We start from the raw sequence: 15081 nt of genomic DNA on the forward strand, positions 1-15081 counted from the left end.
TACTAAGGCAGACTTAGAGGCCTTTTCAATTTGATGTTTTAGTTCAAAATTGTTATTTTTTCCCTTGGAGAAAAACATGAGACTTTGATATAAAACTTACCATAGCAGGACAACTGTGATACTTAAAACAAGCTTAATATGACACAATAAAAATCAGTTTTTATATAGCAGTTTTTATCTTCAGAGAGCTAGAAAGCAATAACTAATTCATCTTTAAAGAACTCCTCTGAGCTAGGTAGATATCATTCACTATGTTTTACTTTGAGATAGGGCAACAGAAGCAGAGTGTCTTAATCAAGGCCTGGTATTGGGATTCAGGACTTCCAGATTCCCAATCTGTAGAACTCTATGCCTAGATTTCTTTGTAGAGCTGATTAAACAGAGTTTTTGGAGCAGATTGGAATGCTGTCAGAAGAAGGATATTTTGCATGCTTTAATGTGAGCATTAACTTTAATTCATTGCTCTATGATATAGGGGATTCTGAATAACAATGCTTGTATGAGAGCTCATTAGCATATGAAGATGTGATAGCTAGAAAAACAGCCACCTAAGAAAAGAGTTAACCCTTTGGGCCCCAATCCTGCTCTGGGTTCCTTGCAGGTCAACCTCTGTTCCCAGACAGAACCCTCCTGACTTCATCAGGGCTCTGCATGGGTGCAGGGATCAGCCTACCAAATCATGTTAAATGGGAAACCAGTAAGGCTATATTGGGCCTTTCTAGAGCCAGTTTTTCAGAAGAGCTCAACCTCCGTTTAGTCGTCTGAAGTGGCCAGATTTCCATACAAGTTTAGCGCTCTGTAGATGCCATTATTTGGAGTTGCTGGGCTCTTTTGAAAATCTGACCGTTAGCGTTCTTAAAGCCACACATGGGAGACCAGAATAAAGGTGGAACCATGTTACAGTGTATAGTCAGGGGTCTCTCTGCATTTCTTTCTGAATAATTACCTCATAGTCATTCCCTCTTTTGTTACAACTACAGGAACATGGTACAATTTGAATTGCAAGTAACCCAATCTTCACATTTATTTCCATCACTTTGAATAGCTTTTATCAGATTTATCTGAATGAGCTGATCACAGACAAGAAAATAATGGCCATTTAATTAACAGTGCAGGTAAGAAAGAAGTCTAAGGAGAAAGAACTCATGGAAGATCAATCACAAATAGATATAACTAATGGAAAATGACAAGGCATGTGTTCAATATTTCAGAAGATGGTGTTCACATTAGGCCATAAGTTGTCACTATGTACTCTGTAATGTGCCATATACCACTGATTGTCATATGAATAACCAGGTCAGCCAATTGTCGATGTAATGTTGAGAGGGAAGCACCAGAGGAAAATGAAAGGGATGAATTGTATATTGAAAACGTATGTGTGTGCGCGTGTGTGTGGAGAGACAGAGAGAGAGATTATTTGTTTTATTCCTCTTCCCTATATTTTTATACTACTGGGGACATTTCCATGAAATCGTGATCTTTGTTTCTTTACGGCTTATCTCTGCATGCTTCTTTCTTCCCATAAACCATAATCTTCTTATGGGGAATCTCAATGGTTTTCTCAGTAATAAATTGTGATGTTAGAGAGGATAATAACTTCAGGTAGGGAATCAACAACAGGAACAGATGGACTCTTAAAAACAAAGAATCTATGTTTGTGCAAGCATCCCAGCTATTAAAACAAAAGTGGAAGAGAAATACAGGAAATCAGGACAGAACATTCTCCAAAGAGATTTGCTAACATTTTCAAACTTGCTAATGTTAGGGCCATAAATCCATGTTTAGGCAGCTGAACATTTTATATAAATCAAGTTTATAAATAAAAGAATCTGATTTTTCAGTTGCCATTCACCCAACAACTCGTATTAAAATTAATGAGAGCAATGGTGCTTGGCCCCTCTTAAAATCAGGCTGTTTAATTAGGTGCCTGAATGTGGATTTACATGACTCACTTTAGGCATCCATGTTTGACATTTTTAGACAGTGTTTTTTCAAAATTTTCCATGCCATATTATATGTCTATAATTTGCAAGCTTTCTTGTGTGCAGAATTTTCCTGCACAAGAGAGCTCCTTGAACTGGATTTACATTAGTCTCAAGGAACTATACCCAATCAGTTTGTTCCAGCATGGCACAAAGAATTTGGTTTGGCCTGTTACATTGTTCAAGATGGTGCTTGAATAACTGTAGAGAAGACAATCATGTAAGAATGTAAGATACACTTCTCACTTCATTGAACCTCTGTCATCTTTTATGGTTATAAAAAGGTGGTCGGGGAAGGGGCTGGCTAGGACTCAATCGAGCAGGGATATAGGGCTCAGTTCTACAAGGTGCTGAGCATTCTGGTCTCACTCCAGCCAAGAAATTAAGCATGTGCCTAACTTCAAGTATGTTAGTAGTCCCAGTGATTTCTTAAAGATATGCATATACTTAAGTGCTTGGCAGGATCAGGCCAGAGCACTCAGCACTTTGAAGGATCAAAGAGAAGGCTGGGGAGCATTTCTAAGGGGAATTGGAAACTCTCTTCCCTCATCCCAGATACATAATCAATAGTGTATATCCATTAGCTTATTTCTATTACAGACAAAACAAGGGGTATAGTGATAGTGAAAGATGAAGGAATATATGGTCCTGGGGAACATGTTGGATCCCTTCACTTTTCGTTTCCAGACTGTTTAACACAGGGGTCCCCAAACTGTTGGCACGCCCTCCTAGTGGGGCGTGGAGGAATGTTGTGGGGGAGGGGTATGGCTGGGGCCCAGGCCAGATGGGGAAGGAGCTGCCACCCAGCTCTGCTCCTGGCCCTGACTGTTGGCTCCAACTGCCAGCCTGTACCTGTGGCCCTGGCTGCTGGCCCCACCCGCCGGGGCTCTGCATCTGGTGTGTCAGCTGCCTGCCTCCGCCCCTGGCCGAGGCTCCAGCCCCGCCCCCAGCTGTGGCCCCAGCTTCGGCCTCCTTACCCCATGTGTCCCACCCCTCCAGTCCCGTCCCCCCCACAGCTACGGCTCCGCTCCCGGCCCCAACTGGGGGGTGGAATGGATGCTGTAAGAGGGGGCGCAAGGTAAAAAGTTTGGAGACCACTGGTTTAACATTTCTTTTAAAATTTAATTTTTAAATAAATTACACACACACAAACACACAGACAGCTAATGCCCCCTAATACCACCTATATATGTATATATAAAAAATATTAGGGGGCATTCGCTGAATTCCATTGAGAAGCACTTTCAGATTTAGCTTTCTAGTTACTTTCTTTATAATAAAGAATTGTTGACAATACAAGTTATTTTTACATATATATATTGAGAGAGCAATAACTTTGAGAGAGAAGAGGAGAATTTAACTCTTTCATGTTGCTTTTTGTTTGGTAATTAGGTAAAAGTTGTTTCTGCTAAGGTAGCATATATACATAGTTCTCATCTGTGATTTTTTAAATAAGCAAACAGCCAAAGAACATATGCATTTTGTATGATGCTGTACAGGTAAAAACATGCTGAAATTCTGAATCTGAATGTTTCATGTAGTATTCTTGCTTTGTTCTCTCCCTCTGTCTACATTTTTGATCTACATTTGGCTGACTTTATTGTCTCTATGATTACTTTCAAACCACTTGTCATTGCCCATCCCTGTTTCATCATAAGCTGCCCAAATGGCTATCTTGCATACCACTTGCAATTCATCCGAGATCACCTTTTCTGCCCTGATATGTGTGTTCAGTAAGTTATTTTCCTTGTCTGACAAATTTCTGCTGTTTTTAAATTACTACTAGAACAGCTTCTCTGGCTCAAACCCAGCTATGCTGCCCATCCTTACTTTTTCCCATCCTGGCTTGCTCACATACTTCCAACAAAATCCTTGTCTGCAGGAAATAGATATTTGATCCCTATTTCCTTCCTTCAGTTCTAAGCTTTTTAAGAGGACATATGAGTCAGTGACCCTCCCAGTAATATATTATCATCTACATAGTCATATCCAGCCATTTGCTTTCCCGTTACTGTTTCCTTCCAGTATTGACTTTATGACATGATTCTGCATGATCATGAAAAGGGTAGTTGGTAAGAGATTGTAAGCACATTCAATTTCCATGATTGCTTTATAGCACTCCAGCCTTCTTGCTAGCATGTCTTTGCTTCACACTTAGTAGTATATTCTAGACCTGGCCTTAGAAATCTCTTGTAAAACATCTGAGCAGCCTTGTAATTTTCCTAGGTGACCGGTATAAATTCAGCTTGTTCTCTTTGTAAGGACTTGCTTCCTTTCTGAAATTTACCAAAACCATAAAACAAGGACCTAAATTTGAGGTGGATTGAAAATGCTGGAAACCCTAACATTCTGCGTGATTTCTCAGTTATCCTGTGATCTGGGGAACTGAGGTTAACACCCACTCTCTAGTGAAAAGCTCCACCCAGATTTTAATGACCACAGCCAGTAAGAAAAGCAGTGGTACTTTTCCTCCAAAAACCCTCTAACTGTACCGTGCATTCCTGACACCATTCTGCAGCATTGCTTCAGACTAATCTGGAAGGAAGGAGGCCTCCTACTGAATCACCAACAGCAGCATCTGAAGTACTTGGATTTTTCTTTGGAGGTCTAGAATCTGAGTGCTCAAAAGGCCTGATCCTGCTTAGTATAGTGAATACTTTCCCTTGGGCTACTAAGCAAGCTGATCCCACAAGCTAGTCTTACACTTCATTCAGTCTCTTTTCTCAGGCATTGGGATAATTACTAATACATTCAGCACTAAAGTATTTAACTTTTTTCTTCCTAAGTTACTGCATGCTGATCGTTTGGATACTACTTTGCCAATTGCATGCATTGGATGTTTTTCAGGACTCCAGTTAACGAGTGTCAGCACATTCCTGGCATCTTTGCTTTCCTCCTTTGAGTCTCAGCTTTCTACACCTTTTCAAGGCCACTGCTGTCTCCATTTCTGTTTACAGTTCAAAACCAGCATGTTTTACAGCTGCTTCCTTTGTTCCTGTTACCTTTCTCATCATAGTAAAGACTGGCTCCTGAAATCAGTTTTTCTCCATGTAATAGTAAATCCTTCTCATACTTGCCTGTGAGTGTGTCTTGATATGTCTACAGCCATGGCTTTTCCAAACTTGATTCTACTGACTATATATTCAGTATCTCACACTGCTCCTTTCTCTGTTCCTTCTTTACAGATTCCACATTTTCCCATTAGAAATTGTTTTCCTTCTGCAGCTTTTTCTACTGCCTCCTTATAGCTTGTGTTCAGTTATCCCTTTCTATGCTAATCCAGCATTGGCAGGACATAGCACTTTATATTATATATTTGTGGGTTATTTACTTTCTCAGCTCCTAGAGACACAGTACTTTTCAACAGAAGCTACTCTCCTTTGAGGGTCTAGGGCGATAGAGCGTGTGTTATTCCTTGTAGTCACATATAAATTCTTTAAACTCACTGGGCCAGATCCTCACCTAGTATAGATCAGTGTATTGCCATTGAAGTCAATGGAGCCAGGCTGATGTACATCAGCTGAGGCTCTGTCCCGTTATATATAGGAATGAAGCTGCAGGCCCTGAAAAAGCTCCCAGCTGGTACAAAACACAGCAGCTCATCTGCTTGCCAATACAGGTTGCTATGAGCGCATCATCCCAGTGCTTTATTCTCTGTACTGGCTCTCCATTAAATAGAGAGTCCGGTTCAAGATCTCTCTTCTGAAAGGTAAATTGTCCATGGGATTCTCCCTAGCTACCTGAGAGGCTGCTTCTTTCTCCATGGCCATGATGTCCCATGACAGCTACATTCCAGTGTGGGCCAATTAAATGGTCAACCAGTGGAGGAGGTGTGTGAGAGAGAGAACTTTCACAGATGCTGACCCTACATTATTAAACTTCTTCCTGTAGCAGAAAAGAAGGATTACAGTCCTCATTGCATTGAGAACTATAATATGAAGCTCATCTCTTCAACTTAGCTTTCCCTCTGTATGGTCTGTGTACATTCACACACATACTGTACCTACACATGAAAAATAAAATAAAAATCAAGCTGTTTCTCCTACAGGCTGGGAGGAAGGGAACAGATTAGTACTGTTCTATATTTTAAAATATTTCTGAAGTACTCGGGATGCTATGGTGATGAGTTAGGGAGCGGAGGGCATATAAATACCTAAGAAATATTTAGGTTAATATTAGTGATGGGTCCAAGCCTCAAAGTTTGGATTCCGACCTGAATTTCTTCAAAATCTGTTCTAGGCTTACCTCTAGTGAGGCCCTGATTTGGGATCACAGCATTTAAAGGTAGTTTTAGTAATATTCTTCTCATATTACCTTGTCCAAGTATTCTCCTGATACTGAAGTCTGATATGATCTGAAGTCTTCTCTGCAACAGACTGCGGAGTCTTCACTTGCCTTTATAGCACTAACTTGTCTACTATATTGGGAGACTTCCTATATCATATGACTGTCCACGTTGTGATTTTGTGGGGGGGTTTTTCCCTGTCAGATTATGTTTACTCAAAGACTTCTAGCTCCAATCCTTGGTGCACATGCTACGACATGTGATACTGAGGGGCAGAGAATATGTCGTCGTACTAAGAGGAGAGGATTTTTTAGATGTCCATGAAATTGATTGATCGCTTTTAACTGTATTCTGACCTGCCTACCTGCTGTAGAATTTACATAACAATTTGATTATTTTTAAAAGAGTAATTTAATAACAGAGAAATTCCCCCCCTAAAAAGATACACTATTCAAGTGGCTTCCTAACTTTAATAATGAGACACACTTTAGAGTTAAATGCGGCCCCTTCCTTTGTGACGTGGAAGGCTCCAGAGGCAGTAACACCAGTTTCGTTTCACTGTGTGGGGTGACAGGATTTGAGGAACCCATTGGGCATGGAGCTCAACTCCACCCTGTTCCGTGGAGCTTGGGTAAGAGCTGGAGGTCAGAGTGTGAGCAGAGCTGGTGAATCTGCCAGTATGTGGATCATTGCACTCTACACAATTAGGGTCTCGTGCATGATGAGAGCTACAGAAACCTCAGGGAAGCTCTGCAGCATGGGAGAAATTCCTTCCCATAGAAAGCCCTGCACACAATCCAGCTACTTTGCCTTGTGGGATTTAGCACTTGATGTAAAAAAAATGAAGTAATGTGATGGATTTTTCTATCTGAATGATTTCTCAATTAAAAATAAAGTAAAACCTTTTGGAGTGTGTGTGTGTTAGGGAGGGTGACTTCAGAAACAAATGCAAAAGCTGACATGATTTCAATAGTGCAGAGACCATGGCAACTGACCGTGTTGTCTGTGCCTTTGTGCTGGGATTAGGATTGGAATTTATCCAGTTGGTGCTTCAAGGTTGCAGTTAGTATGTATTTGTGTTTGCACAAATAACTTACTTGTAAAAATCCTATTTTACTTGAACAATATTTGTCGTCGGGGGGAAGTGTTCTATTGTTTTCTTTTAAAAAGAGGTATAACTCCCCCCACACACACAAAAACATTATCTAGTTGACTAAATCTTGAAGAAATATAGAATATTTTTGTACTAATAGGCTTGCCCCTGGAATCAAATATCATACAATCATGTCTGTCATGGGTTTTGTGTACAAGAATTGAAAGATTCTTTGAATTACTGTCTTAATTATAGTGTTGGCACTATATGATGTGCTCACTTGCTCAATAAGATATTTGTTGTAGTTAATAGTTATCCATTCAGCTTAAAGAAAAGGTGTATTTGTGGCACCTTAGAGACTAACCAATTTATTTGAGCATGAGCTTTCGTGAGCTACAGCTCACTTCATCGGATGCATGCCGTGGAAACTGCAGCTCACTTTGGCTCATACTAATAGCAGAAAGTATAGAATAGGCAATAGCGGGGTCATTACAGTTGCGGTGCTTAATTTGTAATGAAAGAGGTGCTGGGGCTCAAGCATTTTTTTTACATTCATAACTGATGCGGCAAGCCCAGGGGTGCCAGGGATATGAACTGTCAAGCCTAGAGGTGCCGGGGCAAGCCCTGGCACAAATTAAGCACTGTAACAGTTGTAATAGCAGTTTGACACAGGCTGAAAGGAGAGAAGATTTAGAAATACAGTAAAATGCTTTTCTTTTCTTAGAAACAAACGAAAGATTAAATTACATTTAAATTACATGTAGCATTACATTTACAACTCCAAGTGTTCAAAAATAATGTCAGGCCCCCTAAAATCATGAGCTGTTAACAATACTACATTTGGGGTTCTTTTTATTGTATCGTGGGTCTTAAACCTCCTATTTTCAAGATTTTCTCCACAACTATGAAGGCTAGGAACTTGTTTTTAAATGAAAGTCATAATCCTATGACTCTGGAAGCTGGAGCTTTATGCAAAACTCCAGCTATTGTGAGACTTGCAGTAAATTCACGAGATCAGGCAACGCTTTTCGTAGTGTGATCAAGAAGCGCTATGCCATCATGTTAGCCTGTCACTCCCCACCAGTGACGCTGGCCGCTATGGGGAGTGACAGGCTAACAAGATGGCATAGTCTTCATTTAAACTGGGGTTATGGTAAGATCACTGTCAACATTCACAACTCACCAGTTCCTAGTGCACCTTCTGAGTTCAATGCTGTAGAACTGCTTCTTGGAATACTGAAGTGAAACTGTGTTACTGATTGATAAGACTATATTGCTCACTGTGTACATGCTGCCTTTTGTTCTATATATTTTTTCAATATATATCTCATCTTTCCTTTCCACTGCTGGTATGCTGCAGTACAGTTTCATTATGCACAGGCCATTCTCTTTTTGTTTTGTTTTGATTTATTTTTCCTTTAAACAGTTTTCTCTTTCTGTCTCTTTCTTTGATCTACAGGCTCTGCAGTGTATGTTGGTCTCCCTTCATTCAGAACTTGACATTCAAAGGTACTTGATGAAAATTGAATCCTCTCAGAGAGTTAGTACTGTACTTTCTTTTTCTGCACTCTGCCTTGGATTGAGCCTGTTACCTTTTAACTGTGTGTGGTTTGCCTCACAACTAGTGTCAGTGTTCTTCAGTAAATCTGGACATGCATGCTTTTCCCTTTGTATTCCACCGTGATGAAGTATGGATCACATCAAGCGAAATGGGTACAGCAATCTGATGCATGTGCATCCTTTGACATTGTTTTTATTTCCGAGTTTGCCTCTAATGGCATGCTAGGCATAAATGTCCACGCTCTTGTCTTGGTTAGATGCACCCAACTCCTTCAACTCAGTGGGAGTTGAGTGCATGTTGTTGAGGGACGAATGTGGCCCCAATACATTAATAACCACCTTAAAATGTGCTGAATTCTCTCTCTATATAGCATTAGATATTTGAAGGATTTTTCTGTTTTTGAATTAATTGAGAGATCAAACAGCTGCAGCAAAGTTGACCTGTGGAAATGAGGATGCTTATCATGTAGTTTGCTCTTTCTTGTGGTTTTGAAAGTTACAGGGATGTCCCTTAATAGGGCATTAGATTTTTGTGCCCCTTGGAGGGACTTCCTTATGGAGCATACCAATTGGGTGGCGTATAGAGAGGGATACAGGAAATGGGAACATATACTTATTATCTTTTCCAGTGGTTTCCAGCCCAATTTCCAGACTGGATTTTCACATTCATCTGTTTTATTCAGTCCTCCTCACACTTGTGCCACTTCATAGTCCCTTGTTACATCATAGAGACATAGAAATCTAGGGCTTGAAGGGACCTTGAAAACTCCTGAAGTCCTGCCCTGTGTGCAAGCAAACCTGCACTATCCCTGACAGGTGTTTTTCCAACCTCTTCTTAAAAACCTCCAATGATGGGGATTCCACAACCTCCCTTGGAAGCCTCCAGAGTTTAACTACCCTCATAGTTAGAAAGTTTTTCCTAATATCTAGCCTAAATTTCTCTCACTGCAGATTAACCCCATTACTTCTTGTCCTAAATCAGTGGACACGGAGAATAGTTGATCACCGTCTTCTTTGTAATAGCCCTTAACATATTTTGAAGACTGTTATCGGGTCCCCCCTCAGTTGTCTTTTCGCAAGACTAAACATGTCCAGTTTTTTTAACCTTTCCTAATAGGTCAGTTTTCTAAACCTTTTATCATTTTTATTGCTTTCCTCTGGGGACTCTCCAATTTGTCCACATCTTTCTTAAAGTGTGCCACCCAGAACTGGACATAGAACTCCAGCTGAGGCCTCACCAATGCCAAGTAGAGTGAGACAGTTCCCTCCCATGTCTTATATACAATACTTCTGTTCATACACCCAAGAATGATATTAGCCTTTTCCACAAGTGCATCACATTGTTGACTCTCATTCAATTTTTGATTCACTATAATCACTGATCTCTTTCAGCAGTTTCACCACCTAGCTAGTTATTCCCCATTTTGTAGTTGTGCAAATGATTTTTCCTTCCCAAGTGAAGTGCTTTGCACTTGTCTTTATTGAACTTCATTTTGCTGACTTCAGACCAATTCTCTAATTTGTCACGGTTGGTTTGAATTCTAATCCTGTCCTCCAAAGTGCTTGCAAACCCTCTCCCCGCCCCAGTTTAGTGTCATTTGCAAATTTTATAAGTATAATCTCCACTGCATTATCCAAGTCATTAATGAAAATATTCAGTAGTACTAGACCCAGCACTAACCTCTGTGGAACCCCACTAGATATGTCCTCCCAGTTTGACAGCAAACTATTGATAACTACTCTTTGAGTATGGTCTTTCCACCAGTTGTGAACCCGCTTTATAGTAATTTCATCCAGACCACATTTCTCTAGTTTGTTTATGGGATTGTCACGTGAGACTGTGTCAAAACCCTTACTAAAATCAAGATATATCTCATCTGTTGCTTCCCCACATTCACCAGGCCAGTAACCCTGTCAAAGAAGGAGATTAGGTTGGTTTGGCATGATTTGTTGTTGACAAATCTATACTTCCTATTCCTTATAACGCTATTATTCTCTAGGTGCTTAGAAATTGATTGTTTAATAATTTGTTCCAGGATCTTTCCAGGAATCGAAGTTAGGCTCTCTGGTCTATAATTCCCTGGATCCTCTTTGTTCCACATTTTAAAGATCGATACTATGTTTGCCCTTCTCTAGTCCTCAGGGTCTTCACCCATCTTCCATGAATTTTCAAAGATAATTGCTAATAGTTCCAAAATTGCTTCAATTAGTTCCTTAAGTGCCCTAGGGTGAATTTCATCAGGACCTGGTGACTTGAATACATCTATTTTATCTAATTATTCTTTAATCTGTTCTTTCCCTATTTTGGCTTGTGTCCCTTCCCCTTTGTTACTGTTAATTGTGTTAAGTATCTTGTCACCATTCAGATGTCTAGTGAAGACTGAAGCAAAATAGGCATTAAACACCTCAGTCTTCTTGGTGTCATCTATTATTAGCTCTCCTTCACTGCTAAGTAGAGAACCTACACTTTTCTTCATCTTTCTCTTGCTCCAAGTGTATTTAAAGAGCTGCCTCTTATCGCCTTTATGTCCTTTGCTAGATGTAACTCATTCTGTGCTTTAGCCTTTTTGATTTTGTCGCTGCTTGTGAGTGCTTACTCTTTTGTACTCCTCGGCAATTTGTCCAAGTTTTCACTATTTGTAGGACTCCTTTTTGATTTTTCAGGTCATTAAAGAGTTCCTAATGGAGCAATATTGGCCTCTTACTATTCTTCCTATATTTCCTTCACACTGAGATAGTTTTCAGTTGTGCCTTTAATATTGTCTCCTTAAGAAACAACCAACTCTCCTGAGCTCCTTTTCCCCCTAGATTTTCTTCCCATGGGACCTTACCTACTATTTTTCCGAGTTTGGTTTTTGAAATCCATTATTCTTATTCTGCTGCTCTCACTCCTTCCTTTCCTTGGAATCATGAAATCTCTCTTTTCATGATCACTTTCATCAAAATTTTAATCTTTTAGATCCTATGGATTTAGAAACATGTATGTTTATGTATCCCTGAAATTGCTAGTGAGAAATATAAGATATTCGCAAGAGTACCCTGAGATGACTAAACCATGGCCTTCACAATCACACACACACAAAAGATTCACACTTAGAAAGTTAACCCTACATTTCTGTGCCCTCCATTGAGCTCTTCCTCCACTTTGTATATGACATATATAATTATGGGTGTCTCAACTGCATCTTCATAGTTTATTTTGCCAGCATATTTTGTCTGGTTTATAAATGAATGCAGATTTAAAGGGTGTCCCAGAATGCTTTATGCTGCAGTCAAATGTATAATCCCTCAATCCCATAAATATCACCCTCCATGGGTAAGAGACAAAACATTTTGAGAGTGATCATACTCTGTGTTCTTTTTTACAGGGATAAGAACAGGGATATTATGCATATTTTTTTCTCTGTGTACAGTTCATGATAGCCTTGTTGGTCTGTTTGTCCCTGATATTATGCCATTTGCTGACTCATTTTATTTCCACCAATAGGACTTAAGTATGCAAATAAATCAAGGAAGCAGACCGAAAGGAAAAGGGGGAAAAGCAAAAGGGCAGAGGATGATAAAGAGAGGGGCAGCCTACTTCTCATTCAACAATGAGATGCCCATAGAACAGCAGGAGAGGGAAAGGGGTGGGGAGGAAGTGGGGGAGGAAGAGTGACAAATCGCATGAGAGGAGAAAGGGAGCTGCTGTAATATAGGGTGAACAAATAGCAAGTGTGAGAAATCGGGACAGGGAGGTGGGGGGCAATAGATGCCTATATAAGACAAAGCTCAGAATATCAGAACTGTCCCTATAAAATCGGGACATCTGGTCACTCTACTGTAATATCAAAATTTCGCCAGCCCAGTAATTTTTCATAGGTGCTCTGATAAATATTTCAAATGTAGGTTTCAGAGTAGCAGCCGTGTTAGTCTGTATTCGCAAAAAGAAAAGGAGTACTAGTGGCACCTTAGAGACTAACCAATTTATTTGAGCATAAGCTTTCGTGAGCTACAGCTCACTTCATCGGATGCACTAAGGTGCCACTAGTACTCCTTTTCTTATTTCAAGTGTAACATTTCAGAGGCCATTAATGATGCACGTCTATTTGCATGGGGTGGGAGGAATCTCAAATAAGGAGACAGATGTAAGTGAAGTGCTGCCTAAGACCCTACGCAATGCTCTTTGTTATGCTTCTTTTCCCCATCTATTTATTTATTTCCTGATAGTGCCCACCAGATGCTAGTCTCTTTCCAAACACAGAAGGCCACGGCTCACACCCTGCCCTGAAGAGCTCGCCAACCTACAAGGCAACTTAGTGTTGGTGATTGTTGTCTCACCTCCCCCCCCCCCGAAAAAACAAAACAAAAAACCAAACTATTTAGCACATGGAAAAATTCTTTCCAGCCATTTAGAACCCACTGAAATAGGTCTGACAAGTACAGCTTTGGACTCTGCATAGCTTGTTCATTAGCTCTGGTGGGCAAATACCAAAGGTGTGGAAACTCCTTTTATTTTCCTTGGGTGTGCGCATGGGAGAGGGGGTGAGACTGTAATCTGTCACTTGGTTCAGAACACATTATCCCCAAGGTGCACTTAGGCATCTGTTTATATATTTAAGTATTTCTTTTTGCTTGTGGTTTTATGGCTACTTGAGTGGGTGAGGATCTTTTCCCTTTAATAAGTGTAACGTCAGCTTTTATTTAAATTATCCCTTTCATCCTTAGAGTTCCCACAGCACTTTCCAGATTGTGTAGATGGGAATTGCAGCCACCTCTGGGATGGAACATGGGTCATTCTGCACCATGAATACACCTCAGCATGTATTTTTTGAGGAAAATAAATAAGTTCCAACTGAAACTATGGTGAGAATTTAGATAATACCTGTGTAAATATCCAAGTTGGAAATTATGGACACCTTTAATAAATAGCAGAATAGTAATCCTGAGTCCACCTGGAATGAGATGACGAAGACTGTAAAACTTATCTGCCATGAGCAAATGTGGTAGGATCCCAGAATTCTTCACTGGGTAGAATAGCAAGGTAGACCATTGCTCTGTATTTTTACAGCCACCACATTTAAAATATTACCTATAGAATTTGTTCTAGTTTTGTGTATTACCTCCCCAAATCCCAGTGTGTCCTTTGTGGCAATAGAAAACCTTGGGTTACACATACATGGATTAAGAGCTATTATTAAAGTTTAATATGTATATGTTCGAATATCTCTTTTTTAAGCTCTCCATCCTATTGTTCTCAATAGGAATTTCTTTGGGGGGATAGCAGGGGAGGAGGGAAAGTGTGCCATTTCAATTAAACTGAGGCACCATCCACCCATCATGCACTTTTTGGAGGAAGCTTAAAATTGAGGATTCCTTGATTGCTTGAGGATTTGTTTAAATATTTATAAGTATGTTGCATATTTCAGCCCTGACCTGTCTGTCGTGATGAAAACTGCTGATAGGCCTGTTGCCAAGTTCCCTAGGACAACATTTTTAAACTTCAGTGTCGCCAATTAAACCTAGATAAGAGCCTGGTGGTAATAAGTGCTGAGCATTCACAGCTCCCATCGACTTCAAAAGTGTGTTAATTCCAGGCACTCAACAGCCCTGAAAATCTGGCTTCATTTATTTAGGTGCCTAACTTTAGGCACCCAGGTTTGAACTGACCAAACAGATTTATATAGGAACCTCAAAAAAAGTTTCACTTGTAACTATGAAGATCACCCCTGATAAGTCTGTGGTGATGAGAAGGGAGAGTAGGAATAACTAACCTGCATATTTCAAGCTCATTTCTTCACAGCAGTCGAATTACAAGATATATTTTTGGCTGGTTACAACAAAGCCAGTCATGAGTAGGAGCTCTGAAGGCTGATGGAAAATTCTGCAGCTTTTTAGGATGATCTGAATATAATTCCACCCTAAAAATGTAAATGATAAATTGTGGGATCTGAGTAAACATATTGTCTAGGCCAGATGAAAAAAGTTGGGGTCAGCAATAGTAAGTATGCAGTTAGTGTTAATAGACCTTCAACAAGCAGAGAATAGTTTCACCCTCAAATAGATTTGCAGAGATGCATAAAATAATTTCTCCATGCAGGATCCTGACATTTCCTTCATGACATTGCATTAGTAATGGGTGGTGACATGACATTGTGAGTGAACATTATCAAGTTTTAATG

The 15081-nt window shown here is 40.0% G+C and overlaps 1 protein-coding gene across 17 annotated transcripts in view; it reads left to right on the forward strand.

Annotated features, from left to right (window-relative positions):
• Positions 1-15081, forward strand: part of KIAA1217 (KIAA1217 ortholog) — a 547348-nt gene that overhangs the window by 394072 nt on the left and 138195 nt on the right. The window contains exon 1 of one of the 17 annotated variants that reach the window (XM_073334253.1): positions 8851-8869. The exons of the other annotated variants lie outside the window; for them this stretch is intronic. The gene's annotated coding sequence lies outside the window, so the exon portion shown is untranslated. Of the gene's footprint in view, positions 1-8850; positions 8870-15081 lie in introns of those variants that run through there. 17 annotated transcript variants of the gene reach the window in all.

The sequence above is a fragment of the Lepidochelys kempii genome, chromosome 2 (genome assembly GCF_965140265.1).
Source record: "Lepidochelys kempii isolate rLepKem1 chromosome 2, rLepKem1.hap2, whole genome shotgun sequence".
NCBI lineage: Eukaryota > Metazoa > Chordata > Testudines > Cheloniidae > Lepidochelys > Lepidochelys kempii.